Genomic DNA, 22,904 nt, shown 5'->3' on the forward strand with positions numbered 1-22,904 from the left:
GGGGCTGAGGGAGCAAAGGTGGGGTCAAGGGGCTCGTGCAGAGCCCCCCACACAGTATGGGGCAGTGGGGGGGCAACAGGGATCACCCCCCACCTGGCAGCACCCGGAGAGCACCAGGGCTTTTTTTAAAATAAGTGCCAGAATCTGGGGCAGCCATTGCTGGGCTAGGAGAGGGGCAGGGGATACGGAGATTCCTGGCTGGCAGGCAGGAGGGTGATCTCCGCTGTCTCCCAAATCAAATTGGGACAGGGATTCGAATCACTGAATCAAATCACTGTCCCCCAAATCCGCCGAATCTAAATCCAAAGCGAATACTAGCCGCTTTGCACAGGCCTAACTTCTAGCCATGTGGAGTACACCAGTGCCACTATTAAATACATAATTCCTAAAAATGGTCCTGCAAAATCGATATGGATCCATGGCCAGGGAATTGATGGCTATTCCCAGGGGCGCAACAGTGTTAGTTTCGGTATATTCTGTACCTTCTGACATCCATTAACAAGGATAGTCTATTTGTCAATTAATACACGACCACCTTACAAAGCTTCTCATAGATTTCATAGACTGCATAGACATTATGACTGGAAGGGACCTCAGAAGATCATGGAGTCCAGCCCCCCGCCTGAAGGGAAGGAAGTCAGCTGCAGTCATAGGATCCCAGCAAGATAAGCATCCAATTTACTCTTGAACGTGTTCAATGCAGGTGCTTAAACCACCTCCAGTGGAAGGCTGTTCCAGACCTTCGAGGCTCGAACAGTAAAGAAATACTTCCTTATGTCCTGCCTGAAATTGTCTTGCAGTAGTTTATAACCGTTCAACCTTGTCATCCCCTGGGGCACTCTGGTGAACAAAAGTTCCCCCAGATACTGGTGGTCACCCCTGATAAACTTGTAGGTGGCCATCAGATCATCCCTGAGCCTGTGCTTTTCTAGGCCAAAGAGCCTTATAGCTCTCAGCCTGTCATCATAAGGTCTGTTTTCCTGACCTCTGATCATGCGCATGGCTCTTCTCTGCACTCTCTCAAGCTTCCCCACATCCTTTTTGAATTGTGGAGCCCAAAACTGGATGCAGTACTCCAGCTGCGGCCTCACCGAGGCCAAGTACAAGGGGAGAATGACATCCCGGGATTTGCTTGAGAAACGTTTATGGATGCAAGCCAGCGTTTTGGTCACTTTACTAGCCGCAGCATCACATTGCAGGCTCACGTTCATCTTGTGGTCAATGATGACCCCCAAGTCTCTTTCTTCCATAGTACTAGCCAGTGTAGCACTGCTGAGCCTATAAGGATGCTGCAGGTTTTTCCTCCCAAGGTGGAGAACCTTGCATTTTTTGGTGTTAAAAACCACCAGGTTCTTATCCGCCCATTTGCTGAGCCTGTCCAGGTCAGCATAGATCGCCCTCCTGTCTTCAGGTATGGATGCTTTGCCCCAAAGTTTGGTGTTATAAGCAAACTTGGCCAGTCCACTTCTGACTCCAATGTCTACACCAGTAATGAAGATGTTGAATAGTATGGGTCCAAGGACAGAGCCTTGGGGGACCCCACTGGTCACAGGGCACCACGATGATTGACTTCGTCAATTACCACCCTCTGGGTCTGACCACACAGCCAATTTCCCAGCCAGCAGATCATGGTGGACACAAGGCCACAACTAGCCAGTTTCACCAAGAGGTGATCATGGGATACCAGATAGAAGGCTTTTTTGAAGTCAAGATATATGACATCAATCTCTTCTCTCTTGTCCAGGTGATAGGTTATCTGGTCATAAAATGAAATGAGACTGGTCAAGCAAGACCTACAGGCAACAAACCGATGCTGGCTATCCCTCAGGATGTTGGCGTCGGCCAGGCCATTAAGAATAGCCTCTTTAATAAACTTTTCTAAGATCTTCCCCGGGATAGAAGTCAGGCTGATGGGCCTATAGTTTGCTGGATCCACTTTCCTCCCTTTCTTGAAGATAGGCACCACATTAGCCTTCTTCCAGTCTTTGGGCACTACATGAGAGTGCCAGGAGTTCTCAAAGATCCATGCCAGAGGCTGGGCTATGATGCTCACCAGTTCCTTGAGTACTCTGGGGTGTAGATTGTCAGGGCCAGCTGACTTGAAGGTATCCAACCTCTCAAGGTGTTCCTTTACGAGGTCAGCATTGATGGAGGGCAGGGAATATCTCCCACCCAGACCTCCCTGTCCCACAGTGGCCATGGGCGTCTCTTCTGGTGCATGCCTTCATTTTTAAAACTCCTAGGCTTTCTTAAATTCTTGTGTTCAATTTACTAGGTATAAGATATCCTTGATAATATGGGCACATAAAAAGGTGCTAAATTAGAAGTGTCTGCATATTTTCAATCTTTCAGGATGGCTACATGCACTTGTGCCAGTGTGGAATCTGTCTTGCCCAATCATTCTTGCATAGTCACAGTCACTGGGGAATACTCCAGCTGAAATAAGTTAATAATGTCAGTAGATTCTGTTTCTACTATATAAAACTCTTTCACAGGTAAACAAGAGAATCCATCAGCATGCCCATGTGTCTTTGTTCTTTTGTATTTAATGCCATAATTGTAATCCACTAAAGAGAGACCATTGTTGCACATGTGCTTTTCTTGTTCTGGTTACACTTTTCTTATGATGGAAAACTGATAATAAAGGTTTGTGATCTGAGACCAACATAAACATTCTCCTATGTGTATATTGGTTAAATTTCTTCACTCTACACATCCGAGTGAGGAAATTTAAAGTTTCTTTGTCTATCTGTGCATAATACCATTTTGCTGTTGTAAGTAATCATGATGCAAATGCTATGGGCCATTCAGTACTGTGAAAATGACTTGCCTGCTGGAGCCAGGAGGCAGTGGGACGCCATGTTGGGAGACGAACGTGGTGAAGATGAAACTGCAGTGGCTGGAGCCACCGTGAGTGAAGATTGAAAAGAAAAAAAATGAACGAACCAGGAGGAGTCAGGAACGGCTCCCACATGAGCCTGGGCACGTTTTATGTGTGCCTGCTGTGGTCAATTGGCTGGCTGGACACCCAGGGCCAGGATAAAAGGCCTGGCAGAAGAACAACAGGGGGGATGAGAAGTGAAGTCCTCCACCGGCCCGGAGGGACTGGAGCACACCAACAGTCTCAGAAAGGGGACCTGGTGGGCACCTCAAAGATTCATGGCCAGCATGAGCCAGGGGAGCTGCCCACGGAGCCAGAGTGGGCATCAACCAGCGCCGACAAAGATTGGAGTTCTCTGGGACCCAGCGACACCTTGAGGCAGATGCAACCGATGAGCAACAAAGATCCAGTCCAAGAAAGGGATGACACACCAGGGAATAGGACGGTGCCAAGGATACACAAAACCTAGACAGAAAGAGGGGCCACAGGAGATGCTCAGGAAAGGAACAGCACCAATTGACTGTGGCCATCAGACTCTGCAAGCTCAAACATTAAAGAAAATCCTGGACATTACCCACAATGACACGAGTGGTAACATCATGGTAGGCAGGGTGTAGGGGAGGCAGAGCTCCACATAAAAGGAATGGAGGAAGTGACCAAGGGAAGGCACCGGGGACAGGACCAAACATCGTTCTCCCAATTCAACCAAACTAATCATCATAGATGTGGCAAGCGAGGCCCCTGGGAACTGCCCCAAAGTCACTTGGTGGCTAGAACATCCACCCTGAAAAGCCATGGCAAGGTTTGAGAGGCATCCCTATCCACGACATCCAGGGGAGAGGCACGGGAGGTTACAAGTACCATTGGCCACAGTATGTGATATAACTGCCTCAATGCTATGGGAACTTGTATGCTAACTTGAAAGGCAACTGAGAGTTAAAGTGGACAAGTACTCTCCCTGATGTGACCAGTGTTTTTGCTTTTAGGAAAGCTTTCTGACATTCAAGTGACCACCTCAATTGTGGCTCATTTGTAGCAAATAATTTAAAAGATACAATACAGTTGCTAGATCTGGTATAAAACTACTGTAATAATACATACATCCTAGAAAAGGTCCAAGTTGTGAAACATCTTTTGGCCTTGGGGCTTCCAGAACTGTTTTAATCACCTCTTGAGATTTGATATAGGCCTTTTGCATCACTAACAAGTCCTAAGTAAGCAACTGACTCTGAAAAATTTGTATTTTGCATAATTTGATCGCACCCCATATTACACTAGACATTCTAATGCTCTTTTCAAAGTTTTCATATCCTCTTCATTTTCATGAAACACAATAATGCCATCCAAATAACACTGTATTCTTGGAAAGTCTTGTAACACTTGATCCGCTGCTTGTTGCCATATAGCAGGAGCAGAGGCAATGCCAAACACTGTATAACCCTCTTTGTACTGGTGTAGCCCTTTTTTCAAGCTTATGGTTAGCTACATCTTTGAATCTTTTTCCACTGCCCAACTATAAGCAAGCCTGCAAAAAATCAATTGTGCTAAATGTCTGTACCTCTGCAGACATGGCAAAAGATTTTTTAATTTGAGGTAGGAGTATTTATTAACTTTCAGTAGATGGTTTGTAGTTACCTGAAAGTCTCCACACACTTTTACTATGCCACTTTTTTTATGTTTGGCACTATAGGCATGTTCCGCTCACTCCAAGGTACGTTTGAAAGGTCTTCTCTTTCTAGATGGTCCAACTCAGCATCTACTTTGGCACATGGGCTGTAAGGGTCTAGACAAACTTTATTAAACTTGGCCTGTGGATTTTCATCTATTATCCTATCTTTGTTATGTTTCAAAGTTCCTATGCCGGCCCTGAACACAAGGCCCTATTACATAAACCTTATTATTCCCTTTTCTATGCCTTACTCTATTCTCTTCTTCATGTCTCTAAACACAGTACACTGCCTAAATATGTCCTTTTTTTTTCTTGCAATTTCAGAAGTAGAGTTCCTTAAATCAGTGTTTAGCTTGGGTTTGAGATCCTTTTGCACACTAATAGTATGCATTAGGCTGCTGCACGCACTGGCTTTTCCACTGCATATTTAATAATTCATTAATTCCCATTTCCATTGGCATTCCTCCATGGCATCCTTTGCTACAGTTTCAATAGCTATTTCAGTTTTAACAGCATGTTTAAAGAAGAGGCCTTCCTCTGTTAAGATCTCCTTTGTATGGCTTCATTGTGTAGTCACACACAAATTTTGTATTTGAGGGCCTCTTTAAGTCTATCCTTAAAATTGCAGTGTTCTGACATTTTCTGTAACTACCACAAAAAAGGAAATAGATTCACTCTCAAGTGCATTCTTTATCAGCCTTTCTGTGATTATTAATGGCTTGGGTGCCAGAAGCTTTTGGACAAGTTTTACTATTTGTTTAAAGGCTTTGCTTGTTGGCTTTCCTGGGGTGAGCATGCTGTTCAAACTATATGTTTTTTTCCCTCAGTAATGCATGGGGGAATGTTTCCATGGGAGAATCTCATTTATCTCAAAAATTGATCCAGCCATTCTATATATGTAGGCCAGTCTTCCAGGGCGCTATCATAAACTCTAATTCAGTGGCTCTTAACTTTTCTAGACATAAGGCACCCATTGATAGAGAAGGTACACCTGGGAAATAATTTTCACTCATTTTTTGAATAGAGAAAAATAATAGAGTAATACTTCTGTTGCCAAGAACTCCTAGGCTGCATTCAGACATGCATCATAAACTACACTCCCATAACATTAAAACATGTTTTGTGCTGCAAATTTTCAGTGTGGGGACAAAATTTGCTACCAGAATTTCCCAGTAACAACAACAAAAAATGCTGAGAAATAAAGCAGGTGAAGGTTCAATCCTGCAAGGAGATGCTCTGGCTGCTAGCCAGAGTGTCTCCACTATTTCGTTTGTGATCTGTCTGTTCCAGCATGCTGGAAGCTTTGAGGAGCAGGGAAAGGGCAGTTTGACTGAAGTGGGACAATTTGTCCCTCATCAAAGCACACATGCAGGGGTGTGCACTTTGGTACAAGGTAACGGCACAAATTTGTGCTACTACAATTTGTGCCGCTGCAGGTGCATGCCCCCGGACATCTGGATGTAGCCAAAAAGACCACAATAGTTTAGCATGTTTTCAGTACTATGGATTTTTATTTGAAATCTCTGGATTTATCTTGGGAATCATATTTGCAAACCTAAGAGTGCTAACATTATATGGCATCCTTGAAAGGCTCTGAAAGTACTCCAAGGTGTTGCAGCACACTGGTAGAGATTCTTTGTTTTAATTGTTCAAATACAGGTACCCATTTTTGGTTCCAAGATTTCAAGTACTCACTATTAAAGCAATTTTGGAAGGTTGATTTTAAAACATATCCCTCTCATGGGATTGTAGCCTTGTAGTTGATTGTTGTATTTGGCTGAGGACATTCAGAAATAAATAAGTCCAGCTACCATAAGTGTGTAACAGAGTGCTGCTAAGCATCAAATATATTATGGCAAGCATGGAATACATTGTGAGCATAAGGTAAGCTATGCACTTGTTGCCACTGGCAGCTTCAACAAAAAGTAACTTTAGATTCTCATGTGCACATTCAGCACATTCGTCTCTCACACATTGTCAAAGTTTGGTTACCTTCGTAGATGCTTATAGACTGATGAAGAGACTCTTTATCCTTCTGTTTCATAAACTGAATAGGTGTTCAATATTATATTAAAGGCATTCAATTTGATATGGCTTGTCAGGAAATAAAAGAAATGTATATGTTTGTGTCCTTTTTCCTAGACTTGGGGGATTTCATATCTGGGGTTTTATATCAGGCTGCAGCTCTGAAGAAAATATGCTTGTGCTTATATACGTATCTAGTAGAAACATTTATGTACCCCAGTAATACTACATATTGGATCCTCCCAAGGATTTCAGCCTTGATGTGGTGGAGAGGCTTATGTGCTACCAAAGATCTTGAGAGTGATCCCATCTTGAATTTTGTATTCCTGATAGGGGCACCTATGGCGACAAGGTCAAGAACAAGATTTGCAGACTAATAATGATCCAAAAATAAAAATAAAAGCCCTCTACAGTGAAGCAGGCAGATTAAGAGAGAATACTTTACCAATGGCTGCAAAGGCAGATGAAGGCTGCAGCAGAATATAAAATCATCTGGTCTTGTAGGTTTTTCTTGCAATCAGATTAAGGTTTCCTTCCCACTAAATATTGGGTAGTTGCTGTTATTCAATGGCATTCTCACGCGCGCATGCACGTATTTGCTTCCATTAGCAAGTCATGCAGTGATAGATGATGGAGGGCAGATGCTAGTGATTCCTGGAAACCTCTAGTCAGAGACCTACACAGAGGTGATGATTATATAATGAGCTATTTGTATTTGGAACTAAGAAAGTCAATTCAGCTGAAATTCTTTCCTAAACAATTAATAGAATCTTATCATCACAAACCTCTTATTCTGTCAGAGCAATAAATGGAAAAATCATAGATGAATCTCCCTTCAAAACAATGACACTTGAATGACAACTTTATAGTACATACCTGGGATGATTATAATGTCCTCATCACCGGATCTATGACCAGCACAGATTGCTGGATGATCATCATCTGATATGTTCCATCATGTCCATTTGTAGCTTCCCAAAGTGAAATAAGCAAGAAACAATGAAACAAGCAAGGAAGTGATTCAATACAGAATGCTTAAAAGATCCTGCTAAACATGATAGTCTGCAGCAGTGCCTCAGTGAGGAACTTTCCAACCTCCCTGATGATCTTGATAGCACTGAAAGATCCTCAAAAAAGGTGTGCATGAGGTAGGTGAAGAATCCTTAGGCTTCTTCACAAAGAAACATCAGGACATTTCAATGAAAATGATAGGAAGATTCACAGTTTTTTTGACAGAAAAATGAGAGCCTTCAAAGCTTGACACAATGATTTCAGCTCCAAACAGAAGCAGAACAGTTATCAACACATTAAGACCAAGGCCCAGAGGAAAATTTGAGAGCCAAAGAATAAGTGGTGGGAGGACAAAGTAAAAGAGAAAGTTTCAGAAGTTTGCCAATAACTATGACATGCATAGTTCTTTTCAGTGCAACCAAAGCCAGCTTTGAGCCAAGTACACAAAGAGCCATTCTTCTGGGGTCCGAGGAAGGAACAACACTTTAAAGACAGCTCTACCACCAAAGCAGAGTGGAACTATATTGTAAGCATTCCACAGAGTGAAAAGAGAACTTTCAAGAGTTCCGGAATGGAGATTCTAATGTTGAAGACAATACCATAGAAGCCATTCCACATCCCAGGCGGGGCATGACAGGTGTGTCTCTTCGGGGTCTGTCCACTAGTAGACCCACCCACCTGCTATGGACCAACCACCCACCTTATCTCCTGCCACGCCTTGTTGTTATTTGCTTAATTAGAGGATGTTAGTTAAGAAGGAGGCTGCCCATTTTCTGCCCCAATGCCAGGGGGTGCTATCTGTGGCTCCTTTCCTCCCCTTACACTGCAGCCCAAGCCTTGCTGATGTACTGGATGTTGTTCCGTCAGTCTCACTCTCTGTGCCCTCTGGCGCTCGGCTTTCTGTAGCCTTGTCTCACAACTGCGTCCCCTCTGGGGCTCGTCAATCATCACTCCCTCTGCTCTGGGGCTTCTCTCAGCCTCGGGGCTCAGGGGGCTGTAGCCGTGCCTGGCCCCTTCCTTGGAGCCGGGGTCAGTGCATCCCAAATGCTGTGCCCTCTCTGGCGCTGGGGTCAGTGCACCCCAAATGCTGCACCCTCTCTGGAGCCAGGATACCCATGCTACTGTGGAGTCCCTGTGAGGCCTCCTTCAACCCCCTAATAGCCTCACCCGGTCCTCCAGTCTAAACAGTGAACACAAAAACACAAGCCTCTGGACTATAACATAAAATCTACGCCATCTGGCTAAACAACATTCAGTCCCTACCAGGGAATTCTCCACCCCATAACAGCAATCAGGAGCTGCTCATGCAGTCAGGCTTCTCCTCGCTGTTTGCTCTGGCAGGCTCCTTCTCCCTTGACTGCCGGTGGGGAACTCCTTGCCTGGCCTTGGCCTGGGGTTATATGGGAGCCAGGCCCTGCCCCTTCCGGTCAGCTGACTCCCACTGGTTACCCTGGCAACCTGCACCTGGATTGCTTTGGGGGTGATACACTGCCATCCTCAGGTGTGTAATTCCTGAAGTTTTGCTCACTCCTTCAAACACCAGTGATGTAAAATTCATTCCCTGATCCATCAACAGTTCTTTAGGTAGTCCTATGCGGGAGAATATCTTCACCAGCTTGTTTGCCACCTTTGGGGTGGACACGGTCCACATCAACATAGCTTCCGGGTACCTCGTGGCATAATCCAGTAAAACTAATATATACTGGTTCCTAGTGCCACTTTGGGGAAGCGGCCCCACAATGTTCAGTGCCACCTGCTCAAAGGGAACCTCCACCAAAGGCATCGGAACTAAAGGAGCCTTTGGGGGTTGTCTTGGATTCACTTTTTGGCACACGGGACATGAAGCGCAATACCTCACCACTTCCTGCAACAGTTCTGGCAAAAAAAACCTTGCCCAAATATGGGCCCCAGTTTTGTCCCTGCCCAAATGTCCCCCCATTGGGAGCTCATGAGCCACCTTCAATAAAGCTCGTCCATAGCACCAAGGCACCAGCAACTGTACAACCTCTCCTCCCTCAGGCTTCCCTTGTTCAACTCGGTATAGGAAGTCATTTGTAATCTCAAGTCTCAGTGGCGTCTTTATCAGTTCCGGCCGTAGTACCTCTCTGTTTCATTGGGCCAAGTGTTCTTGTAATGCAGACTGGAAATCTGGTTGCCGACTCTGCTCCAACTGGAAATGCTCATCTTCCCATAAGTATGCGATGTCCACCTCTTGTTTACCCCTTTCCTCAGGAGGAAGTTGTTCGGTTGTGCCTGCGAACACTTCTGCCCTCTCCCCTAGCCTCACGCTGGTTATCTCTTTCAACAACTCAGGCCAGTCACAGCCCAATACTACCGGATACAGTAAATGTTCAGTAACCCCAATCAGCATCTGATGGGTCCTCTTGCCTACTTGTCGGGTGGCCCCCACCCCGTCTATTTCGAGGGGGTCCCCGTACCAACACCACATTTTTACTCAATCTGCTACTCCCTTTCCTTCCGTCAGTACCCTGTCTCTCCGCACCGTAGTCTGTAATCAGCCTGAATCTAACATAGCCTGTACCTTTTTCCCCATTGACTGTCACATCCATCATAAGTGCGGGAGGGTCATCTCTCACCTCAGCATCAACTCTGGTCCCGTAGCCGCACATCCCTATCCAGATCATTGGTCACGGGTGGGTGCTCCCGATCATGTTGGCTAGCAGTGTCATTTGTCCTGCAGCATGATCCTGTAGGCCTCATATTGTTAGACATTGCTGGTTCTTGACTTGCTGCTGTGACTCTGGGTCTGGTATTAGTGTCCACTCCCATTGCACTCTCCTGATTCACCCAAGGGCTCGTTTCTTCATATGGGCAAACCACCATCTTAGGGTGCATACAGCCTTATGAAAAGTTCCAGTGCACTCAAAACACTGCGCCCCCTCTGGCACTGGGGTCAGTGCACTCAAAACTCTGCACCCCCTCTGGTGCCGGGGTCAGTGCACCACAAATGCTGCACACTCTCTGGAGCTGGGATCCCCACGCTACTGTGGACCCCTATGAGGCATCCTCCAACCCCTAATGGCCTCACTCAGTCCTCCAATCTAAACAGAGAACACAAAAACACAAGCCCTTGGGCTATAACATAAAATCTATGCCATCCAGCTAAACAACATTCAGTCCCTACCAGGGAATTCTCCACCCCATAACAGCAATCAGGAGCTGCTCATGCAGTCAGGCTTCTCCTCGCTGTTTGCTCTGGCAGGCTCCTTCTCCCTTGACTGCCGGTGGGGAACTCCTTGCCTGGCCTTGGCCTGGGGTTATATGGGAGCCAGGCCCTACCCCTTCCGGTCAGCTGACTCCCACTGGTTACCCTGGCAACCTGCACCTGGATTCCTTACTGATCGCTCCACAAGTAGGAGGCACCTCAGTGCTCTGCTACACAGACCCACCAACTTATCAAGAGGCCATAAAATCTATTAAGCAGATAAAGAACATCAAAGCATATGTTCCTGATAGAATAACAGCTGAAATTTATGAAAATCTTCAAACAAACAGATTTCCAGTGACTTGAGAGATGCCAGAATTGTTACCATCTCCAGGAAAAGGGATAGAATGGATTGCAGCAATTATTGTGGTATTGCATTCCTGTCCATAGCTGGGAAAATCCTTACCTGAATTCTCCTCAGTAGACTCACTTTTCTCACTGAGGAAATTTTACTCAAGTTACAGTGTGGTTTCAGACCACTCAGGAGTACAATAGATACGCTCACAGCTACAAAAGAAGATCTGTGAGCAACACTGAGATCTTTACATGGCCTTCATTGACCTGACTAATGTCTCTGATTCAATCAACAAAGGGGTCCTATGGCAGATCCTGATGAGATTTGAATTCCCATCAAATTTGTTACCATCATCAGACTTCTTCTCATGACAGCAACCATCCTAAGCAATGGCTCAGAAATGGATGCCTTCATTATTAGAACTAGAATCAAGCCAGGATTACACCAACATTCATTTCCATCTACGTCATAACTATTTTGCCTCTCATTGGCAATAGTCTTCCATCTGGAGTCAGCATCCAGAAATCGCATGGACAGGAGTTTCTTTAACATCAACCAGTTACGTTCCCAATCCAAGATAACCAACACCTCCATTACTTATTTTTAATACAATGATGTTTGTGTCATGTGCCTACTCAGTTGAAGAGCTCCAGGTCATTCTTGATTGCTTCTAAGAAGCACATGAAATTCTTGGACCTGCTGTCAGCTGTACCAACCCAACCCCAACAAAACAGCTACTCCTACGCATATTACAGTTAGAAGGCAATCCTTGGAGAATGTTCAGCATCTCCCCTATCTGGGTAACCACCTTTCTCAGAAGGTAAGCAGAGATGACCATATTCGACACCAGATACAATCTCTTGGTGCTGCCTCTGGGCATCTCTGATACCGTGTCTTTGTTCATGGTATCAGGACCTAAACTAAACTTCTCATCTACTAGGTTGTTGTAATTCCTACCCTGTTGTACAGGGGTAAAATTTGGATGACATCAGAAACACTTCGAAGCTTTGGAACATTACCTTCAGTGACATCTTCAGAAAATCCTCCATATCAACTGGAAAGAAAAAGAATGAATGCCAGAATTCTAACTCAAACAATCGCCACCAGCTTCCTCACCAACATGCTCCTCACGACATGGATGCCTGACAACTGGCTCCCAAAAGGGCTTCTATACCCCCAATTTACCAATGGTTACTGCTCTAGAGGTGGACAGATGAGACTTGAGAACACCTTGAAGGCCAATCTAAGGAAATGCAACATTACTTGAATCCAAGAGGAGTATTTTCCCCCATTTTAACATGGGGAAGCACCTAGTCTTGGATCCATGTATGAGGCAATGGGGGGACAAGCAGCTGCTGTAGTTCTATCTCCTGACCCAACCCAGCAGCCTTGGGCCCCTCTTCTACCCTGAGCCTCTTTCTCCCCTGCCTGTATCCCCACAGCCCCAGCTACTTACCCTTGCTCTGACAGGCTCTGATCCTGCTGCAGCCTGTTGCGCAAACAATGTGCTTGCTTTAGCCCCAGCTTGGACTGGTAGCAGAGGAGCTGGGGCTGGAGCTGCCACACTGCCATAACTGCTCTTGGTCCAGGCTGGGGCCAAAGCAAGCACATGTTCTATACCCCAGGCTGGAGTGGGGCCAAAGCCCACTAGAACTAGAGCAAGTGTAAGCAGGGGGTCAGAGGCTGCAAGGGAGACATAGGCTGAGGAAGGGGACCTGAGGGCCTGGGGCTGTGGGAGGGACAGAGGTGGTGGAGGGAAATGACACAAGGTGGGCAGGCAGGAGGGGGAGCAAGCAGGGGCCAGACAGCAAGGGGTAGGTATCAAACAACTTGATCTCCCCACCTCTTGTCCCCCTCCCCAACTGCCTGCCTCCCTACAACCTGCTCCCTCACCTCCTGCCCCCAGTACCCCCCACTTCCTGCTCCCTGACTTCCTCTCTGCCACTGCTTTCCCTGCTGTAGCTGCGGGGGGTCACAACAAATTTAAGGTGACCCTCCAATAATTAGATTCTGTACATGGAAAGCTATAAAAGATGTATATGTTCTCCATGTATAGAATCTAATTATTGGAGGGTTGTCTTTAATTCAGGGTCATCTTGGATTTGGGTGAATACAGTAGCATCAATACCTGGGGGACTCAAGCATTCAATCATCCCCAGCGATGCCATGATGTATAGTAAGGCACCAAGCATTTCAAGACTCGCTCTGGAAGCAGATAGATGAGAGAGACAAAAGAAAAGAGCTGTGACCCAACATCACTGGGATCTATTCTTTCTTCCTGGAACTATTTGCCAAGTCTAATTGAACATGTGGAACCCATGTCCACCTGCACAGTTAACTATGGGCTCACTGAACACTTCTCTATTTATTGGAAGTTTGTCATCTTTTTATTAAGAGATTGGTGACAAAAGCAATGATGGCACATTGGATGCATGTGTTCCTGTTAGGACTCACAAGTCTCTTCCAGCCTATCTTGTATCTATTGCATTCTGTATCTCCATGGACTGTAAGAATGTACTGTACATGGATGGAAATAATACAGAGCACTTGGGAATCAAAATAGCAGAAATCTAAAGGCCATGGCAGTTTATCTTCTGATTTTACAAGAGATTGGTTCTTAGCTTATCCTGTCTTTTTGCAGAAAACTTGACTGACAACATCATTATATGAATGATATTGGAGGCATATCCCTTTTTCTCTTGTAAACCTATTGTGAAAAATGTACAGATAAAACACTGAGGTTGCTGCATTTGAATTTCTGCTTTCAGTCTTGTGCAGCATTTCTGAACTTTTTGAATTGTACCAGCTTAATTTAATTTTCCTCTGTAATATTCTGATACTTTGTCATTATATAATGATTCTAAAAGATGTTCACTGCATGTCAGAAATACATAATAAATAATAACAAGAACATCCAAAATATGTAAAATAAAACTGAACTTCACCAAAAATTATGAAAGGAAGACCAGAAAAGAAGAAAAAGAAGGCATGTTAGGTCCAGGAAATACTATACCGTATACTTTGTAACATGGTAAACAATGTTTCTCTACAGCATTTACAGAAGAGGAATCAGAAAGAGAACAATCTCTGACTTAACATATTAAGCCAAAGATGTCATATTCTCCCTTGATTTTACTGTTAATGGAACTATAATGGTAAAATGTGATAAAAAAGATTAAGATCTGCAGGAATTCGAGTCTATGAGCTAATATACTTCATAGAACCCCAGTACTAGGCAAAAAAGAAATCCTTCATAATTGACAGTAGGAGGAATTAAAAAATGTAATCTAAGACAAGCCACACAGCAAAGATACATTGCTGGGGAAGAATAATATTAAATTTTCTGTCACAGAGGAACAAGCAATTTATAAGCAGGAGATGAGATGAAGGTGAAGTAGAGATAAGGTAAAAGAAAGGCCAAGGAAGATAACTGTTTTGCCACTGATGCTGAGTTAGAACAGCAAGATAGATGAAATAAAATGGAAAAGCCAGAAGATGCTGAACAGATCCTGTAAGGTTCTAGGTGCCTTATAATAATAGCCTAAGAATGACTCCACCAAGGATTCAGGGCATTCAGCACTATGTAAGATCATGCTTTTTTACTGTAAATTCAAGAATATCTGGTTCAAGGTATGGGTTGGCAACCTATGGTCTGCAAAAGTTTGATCCAGCATTGGGGAATTGGTGGTACGTGCTTCCCATACCTTCCACTATGGAGCCATGTTTGTGCTTCCCTGTCTGGAAATGGACCAGAAATCTGCAGAAAAGGTTGGTGCAGGAAGCTGGCTGCTCCAGAGTGGAGATGTGTGGGCCTTCAGGAATGACCACACTTGCAAGCTCCAGACCATGCTGGCAAAGCATTTTCAGCCCTTGGTCAAGACTATTTATATATTAACACATAAATACTAGTATTATTTTCCTAGTAAAATAACGATGACTTATCTGTGAGAGAATTTGCCTTAATTATCTGCCTATTGTTGAAAGTTTATACTTGTTGAAATGGGCATCTGTCTTGGGGATAAAAATCCAGAAACATTTAAAGTACAATTCTTGACCTCTCCTGGCCTATTGTTGCAAACAGAATGAAAAGAAAACGGGGTGAGTATCACTGGGAAACAGCATTGAATGTTGTCCTATAAATTCTTTTTCACAGTACGTGAAGACAAGTTCAGCCTTGGGAAGGCATATTGTGTTGTTAGCTTGTGGCTGTGTGCCATTCTGTATAGAGGGAGCTATGTGAGCATCAGGAGATTGCTGATGGTTCATTAGAATCAGTTCTTAAAAGAAATTCAATCCCTGGGAACCAGGCACTAGTGTTGTGCTAGAATCTTGAAAAGGTGGATTGTCTGTATGCTGTCTGACTCCCACACACCGTCCTTTTTTCCTAGTACTGGGGTATATGTGTAAATTAAGTAAGTTACACTTAGAAAATTACAGAGACTTCACCAACTATTGATTTCTCCACTAAGCTGATCTGCAAGGCTCAAGATATTTGCTACTGATCTTCAAAGGGATGACATGAAGTCAAAAAGGTTTTGAGAAAAGACTCAGTAATACAATAAAAACAAAACGGTCAGCTTTCAGCTGTTCCTTCAGCTTCTTTTGGACCTGAAAACAGGTTTCCCTATTTTACTCATGTCTCAGCACCCTGAGACTCTTCATCGTTCACTGCAAAGTAGGTAAATGGCAGCCAAAGTTACAAGAGATTTCAGGATTGAACTCTCAGCCCCAACTGGTTTAAAGCACTGTAATAGTTTGATTAGATGTGTTTCTGTATAAGGAGAGGAAGGACTAAGTCTAAAACATGCGTAAGAGATTGGTTAACTGTGCAGTGTAAAATATCTCCAAATGACATGATGCAATTGTATGTGGTTGGTTCATTAAATAGACTGAATTAATAATAACATCTATATCTGATTTGATATATTCTTCTCTTACGAGAGACAGAGGTGAAATACATGCTTTTAGGCACTGCCAGTTTTTATTTCAGCCACAGCTAATACTTCTTATTTTCTAAATCTTCTATATTGTGGTGGTTTTAAACTAAAATGAATATCAGGATTGAGGGTAATAAATGCAATAAAGTTAGAATGGGAAACCATAATTATCATAAACAAAATACTTTACTTTATCAAACTACTTGTCTTCTGAATATTTTATTAGGCAATATTTGCCATGCCTAGTAGAGCTAGAAGAAGTAATAAACTAAATGTTAATATAGTACAGACTTGCTTAAATGGCAGACACTCAGCAACACTAAAGAAAGGAGGAAGAATTTTCATGGACTCTGCCTTGCTCTCTTGGAGTCACATGCATATTGAAAGTAATACAGAATGCATGCTCTCTATGACAAATGCAACTTCACATTTTTTAAAGGTAAAATTTTTAATCTTTAGCTGAAATGAAGCTGCAGTCAGTCCCAGATACCAGAGTCCAATACCCACTGAAACCAATAGAATATTTAGTTATGGAAATATCAGATTTTGGGAAAAGGCCAAAAATATATGTTTGATTAATAATTTTTAAAAATGACCAGCTCTATAGAAGCCCAGGAGAGAATTGTCAAGCATTAATTTAGGACAGTTTAAAACTAGAGATTTACCCAAAATGTCAGTACCTCTTTAAGACAGAAGTTCTAAACTTGCTTCAGGAATTATTAAGAAGTGCACACTGCCTTGTGTTATGTTACAAGTCAGACTAGGTGGTCAAACTGGTCCCTCTTAGCCTTGAACTGTACAAATTATTCCTTCAATAGATGCGCTTTAGAGGTATGTAAAAATCTGCTACTTGCAACTGACTAGTATGTGCATACATGAAAATAGGTAGCTTCCAAACCATGTTGAGACCATCCATTAGGTAGCTATTATGTATATGGGTTTTCAGTGAGGAGGGTCTTTTGCTTTTTGTTCCATGTATTCCTTATGCAGCATAGCGTTGTCTTGAGTTGTAAGTGAATGTTAAACAGTGTAAATATTTTGTACATTCTTAATACTGATCTTACAATTATAAATGAACCAGTATAAGCACACAACAAGCCAGAATTTTAAAATTTAAAGTTACTTTTTATTTAACAATTGAAAGCAACAGGTAACAAACATTTTCTAATCTTTACACTTTCTAGGAAAACATTATTAACATTTTTCTTGTCATCATGCAGATGTTTTAGTTTCTTGCTAGAGAAGTGTTGATTATAGCTCATATTTTAACCAGTTTGTTGAACATTGTGGTGTGTCCCCTGAGAAAATAATCTCAGAATTTAATGCTTTGTAACCCTTGTAAAAATAAATCTGCACTACATTCATTTTGGAAGTACAGAGACTGCATTTTTATTTAATTAAACACAAAGTAATATAAAAGATTAAAACTTAAAGAATATTACAACAGTTCCTGCCAGTGCTCTATCCCTTATATCTCACTGCAACTGAAACTACAAACATAACTTTCTGTTATTACTAAATAAGACTCTTCCAGCTCTGTGGTTAGAACAGTGATTCTCAATCAGGGTGATGTGAGATCCTTTTAAGGGTGATGTAGGCTGCCATGCAGTATTAGCACTGTTAGGTATGAAAGCACCTTCACAAAATAAACCCAGATATTTTAAATCAGAATCTGAAGTGTTAAAAGCATTCTGATGTGTTGTGATCTTTCTGAGTTCTTTGCAACAGAATTGCTCTATTACTTTTTTGTAGTCAAAAACCAGTGAATGCTAAAGGCTGGCATTTTCTGAGGAGAACCTTATGTCTAACAAGGGCTACCTACTAAAAAGGTTGAAAACCACTCAGCTGGAAAGACAAGACTGCAACATAGCAGCTAGCTAACTGGACCAACGTTCTTACGTTCTTCACCAAATTAAGCCCTAAAGTTGTTGCATCACCAAGAGACCAAACCTGTCATTACAACCATATATCTGGGTGATTTTTTGCCAAAAATATGCAAAATAGGAATTGATGAAGATTTATTGTGGAACAGAAGATACAGAAGGAATTTTAATTGATATTATTTTTACTCTAGATTTGAAACAGTAAAGTGGTCCATATAGGTTTTTAATGTTTCTGACAAGTACCAAACCCTAAGGAGCAGGAAGAACTATGGGAAAAAGAGAATCTGTAGCAGACTCTGTCAGAGAGAAATACTTAAGGGAAAAAAATGAGGCCCAAATCCCAAAAACTGTTAGATATATACTACCACAGAGCCACACACTTCTACCAGGAGCACAGAAAATTTACAAATCAGGTTGGCCTAATGTTAGGTGCTTGCCTTGGAGTCAGAACACCCAGCTTCATTTCCTTTCTCTGTCAGAGACATCCTGCATGACACTGAGCAAGTAATTTAGTCTTTCTGCCTCACTTCCCCATCTGTAAGTGGGGATAATGTCTCATAAGTTTTAACAGAATAAATACAATAAAGAACTGTGAGGTGATCAGTATTGTAGGTTGAGTATATTCTCATGAGTTGAATATGTAGGTAGAACTGAGAAAATATTCAAACAATAGAGATTAGGCATTGTTTTCCCAGTGAACTAAGATGCAGGTTGGAATATTCTCTTCTGACACAACATAACATTTAAGCAGGTCAAGGACTAGGGCAATATAAAGTACAGCTTTGGAGAAATACTGTGGAGCAAGTCTCTCTTAGCCTATTTGCATGTACCTGCTATACTATTATATATTAAATCATTGCAATAGGCATTTGTGATAAGATTAAAGACCATAAATTGTAACAGAACCCCAAATACATAGGAGATATTTCAAAAATAGGTAACCTACTTTGGTCTTCTGATCAGTGAGAAAGCAATTTCCTCTGACAAAAAGAAAATTGAGTCAGTGTGGGTCTGACAGCTGTCCAAAGATATACAGAGTTTTCAAGGGAGAGCCTTATTTCTATTGCAGAAAGGTTTTTTTTTTTCAGTTTGCCAAAATAGAAGAAAATAGAATAAGTTTGTAACCCAGGTATACCCAAGGGTATGCCCTATTCTCAATTAAATAGGATGGGTAGGCAGGAGGGGGTGCTGTGAGAGGGATGCCAGAATTTCAAGCGGATTCCTCTTTCCTCTATAGAGTTAGCCCAAGCCCGAAGTTCTTAACTATATACAATTTATTAAGTTATAATATACATAAACATAAAACTAAATATCATATAAATGACAGAGAATACTAACTAATAACCAAGGTCAAACCCTAAATAACACTATTTAAAACATCACAATACAACATTTCAATTACAAAATACAAGGCACAAATAAGAACAATCTTAATAACATCTATTCCTTAATATAATCCCTGACCCATGGCCAAAGATAGTCCTCCTTCCAATGGGGTCCCTTGGGGAGTGGAAGGGGGTGTCCAGGAAGCACAAGGGGCCCCTCCTCTTAGGGCCTTGACTAGGTGGGGGGCTGCTCACCCAGCCCCTTCTCTGGGTTTGCCCACCCCAAATGTCTTCCCCCTGTGGAACCCAAGAGCTTGCGCTCCCTCAGGTGGCGGTGGTCAGGGTGCAGCTTGATGGAGTCTCCTCTGCTGCAGTGCCTCTCCAGGCCTCTCCTGTGCCACTGGGCTCCTCTCCACCCTGTGCCCCACTCTAGGCACTGAGGGCTCAGCTCCTTTCAGCTTGGGCCCGTGTGCTGCCCTGCGCACCGTGAGACCTGGCTGCTTGCTGGGAGATGGGGCCTGAATCACCTCACTGCAGCCCCCAGGGCCCTACTGGGGTTGCAGGCTCAAGCTGCTGCTTGTGGCTCCCAGAGCCTGGGCTCTGGGCACCAAACTGTGCACTGTGATGGGCCCAAGCAGTCTCACGCCACTCCCAGGGCCGGGTTTCCGAGCACTGTCCCTGTGCACCATCAGCAGCCTGAGTGGTCTCGCACCGCTCCCAAGGCTGCTCCTCCAGCGGCAGCTTTAGAAGCCTTGGGCCTATTGCCCGCTTGGGGAATGCTCCCCAGCTTTTCTTGGCTCCGCTCTTCTTGAGTCCCTTGTTGCATCTGCCTCCTGTCCTGGGCACGCAGCTCCTTTTATATGCTCCAGGGCTCCACCCCTGAAGTCTTCCGGACCTGACAGTTTACAGTCTCCAATCAGGTCCAAGGGAGCTCTTCTCCCCCTCCCCTCAGGAAAGGGGCATGACTTTTCCTCCCGCTGCCTCCTGATTAGTGGAAGGGCTCCACCAATCAAAACAGCAGGATCTCAAGCCTGGGACTCAACCCAAGCTCTGAAAGGTGAGCCTGCTAAAAGTTAAACTGCAGATTTAAGAGGTCAACAAAAGGAAAAGTTAAGTCATAGTTTAAAAAAAAAATCTTGCAGCTGTCCCACTGTTAATTTTCTCGTGAAAAAAAATCTCTCCTATATTAAATACATTTGCACCTGCTTGAGACTGGAGACAGTTTGGTACCTAAACTAAAGAGTGTCTGTGGGGAGGAGCATTTTGCAGCAGAAGTCTAAATGGCCTATGTCAGCAACCTGGAATTAGAATTGGCCTTGAACCCTCCTTAAAATCAGTGGTGCAATGTGGTCTTAATATCTGCAAAAATAAGTTACATTAACCTTTTTTCATTTTTTATTTGTAAGAGAGAAAAAAAATCTTTGCAATCACTAGACCATAAATCTTTTAAATGTGTGTTTGGGATTGAAGAATATGTAGGGATGGTTGATCAGGTGCCTGCAAAAACCACAAGAATGTGATATCAAGCCACACCCAGCTTACTATACCCTGTGGTCAAGCTTGATGTTTTCTCCATATGTCCCCATGTGTTGGGGGTTAGGAAAGATGCTTCCCGAAACCAGAGATTTGTACATTTTCCATCATTTTTTTTATTTTTAAATAAAAAAATCTTGCATACCCAGATACCCACAATTTTACAGAGGTATGATTATTCTTGTTCCTGTTTCTCTAATTGAGGCAGCATTTTAAGAGAGAGCAAGCCTAAAGTAGCTAGGAATTGCACAGATGGAAGATTCTGATAAATAATGTATAATTAGAAACTTAATTCCCTGCTGCATACACCCTGGAATGGACATTCCTGAAAGATACCATAGATTTTTGCTGCCATTGGAGGGGAGGGGAGAATTTAGAGAGAAAATGTGCTACATCAAATGGATAAGTGAACAGAAATGAATGCATGGGTACTGGTGTCAGAGAAATAATATGGGATATCTAAGAAGTATTGGAAAAGGAGGTTTTAAGATCATCCTACCACCTACACACCACTGGTATTTTAGGATGCTCAACCCAGAGCCTGCAGGCCACATCTGGCCCACAGCCTTGTCATTTAGTCCATGGGGCTCCCCACAGGTCCAAAAATTTGGCAGCAGGGAAGTTGTTGCCACTCCCCTGCTGCTATATTTCTGATCCAAACACATGGTGCCTGATCCTGGCACAAAGGGCCTAATCCGGGTGTATGGGGGCTGGCTGAATTCGAGCAGGGCCCAATCTGGCCCACACAGCTAAAATGTTGAGTGCCCCTATTTTAGGGTACCAAAAAAAATATGGAGAACTGTAGCAAACCTGATACATACGTGGTAAAGAAGGATTTCCCTCAGTCCTGTACAATCCTCGGGAAAAAATAGTTGTTACTGACAATCAGTGCAGCTCAACTGGTGCTAAAAGCAGTTTAACTGAAAATGTAAGCAGGGCCAATTTTTTTCATGTTGGTCAGACATCAGTAATATCAGTAATGAGTATGTCGCCTAGAGTAGATGAAGCTTGAGAGGGAGAGCCCCAGTGCAGAGGGATCATGTAGGGACACAAGTAGAATACATGCGAATGGATAAGCTTGCAGCACAGTATGGCCTTGTGAATGTTACAAGGTTGAACTATGACTGAATGCAGCTGTCAGTAGCAGCTGAAGCAGTAGAGACCATGGTTCAGCTGTAAGGGTACACAAGGACAAACCACATTTAACAGTATTTTATTACAGTGCAGTTAGAGCTTGGTTGGTGTTATGGTAAAGATAGATATTCAGGTTTTGAAACAAATGTATGAATTCACTGAAGGGAGAACTGTCATAGAACTACTGAGGTGATTTAACAGATAAAGATAATTAAGTGCCTTTCATTTGGGTGATCTACTAACAATAGTAATTTATTTAACCTTTGTGCTTAAGCAAGTGAATTAAAGAAACTTTCATCTGTGCTGCAAAGCAGTCAAGACCATAGGATAGGGATAATGGTGTCATTACAATGGAGAGATTCAGCAACCAGAAAGTTATTATAGCAGTATGTGAAAGAAAAGCAAAGAATATACTAGCATGGAGCTTGAGCTTGTGAATTCTTGTGGGACAGAAAATGAGTAGAAGAAAGGGAATTTTAGCCACAGTTTACACTGGGGAAATAAGGCATAGGGAGATGTGATCAAGCTCATATGCAACAGCCTGTAGTAGAGATGGCAGGTGAATACTGATCATCCTCCAGCGCTTACGCCAATATTTTAACTACATGATCATCCTTGCTCAAATCTTCCTGACCCCTCAGAAGCCATAACAATTTAAACATTAGTGCTTCTGTTGCTTTCAGGTCAGGCTACTGCGGTGCACTTAGTATGAAAAGAATGTTCCAGCCCAGCTATTAAAAGGCATGAGTTGGATTGAATATACAGTATTTCATCCATATTCTCTGTACTGCACTTGATTCACATCTATATCTAGATAGAATCTGAGGTGTTGGATTTAATCTAGAGAACCTTATATGGCTTTGGACTTTAATAAGAGAAAGATCTTCCTCCTAAACACACTTGGTACTGGGATCAGTTGACAGGCTGTTACATATGGGTCTTGTCTACACTATAATTACCACTACATTAGGGAAAATCTTGGGAA

Source organism: Crocodylus porosus, unplaced genomic scaffold (genome assembly GCF_001723895.1).
Source record: "Crocodylus porosus isolate Cpor-Errol unplaced genomic scaffold, CroPor_comp1, whole genome shotgun sequence".
Taxonomy (NCBI): domain Eukaryota; kingdom Metazoa; phylum Chordata; order Crocodylia; family Crocodylidae; genus Crocodylus; species Crocodylus porosus.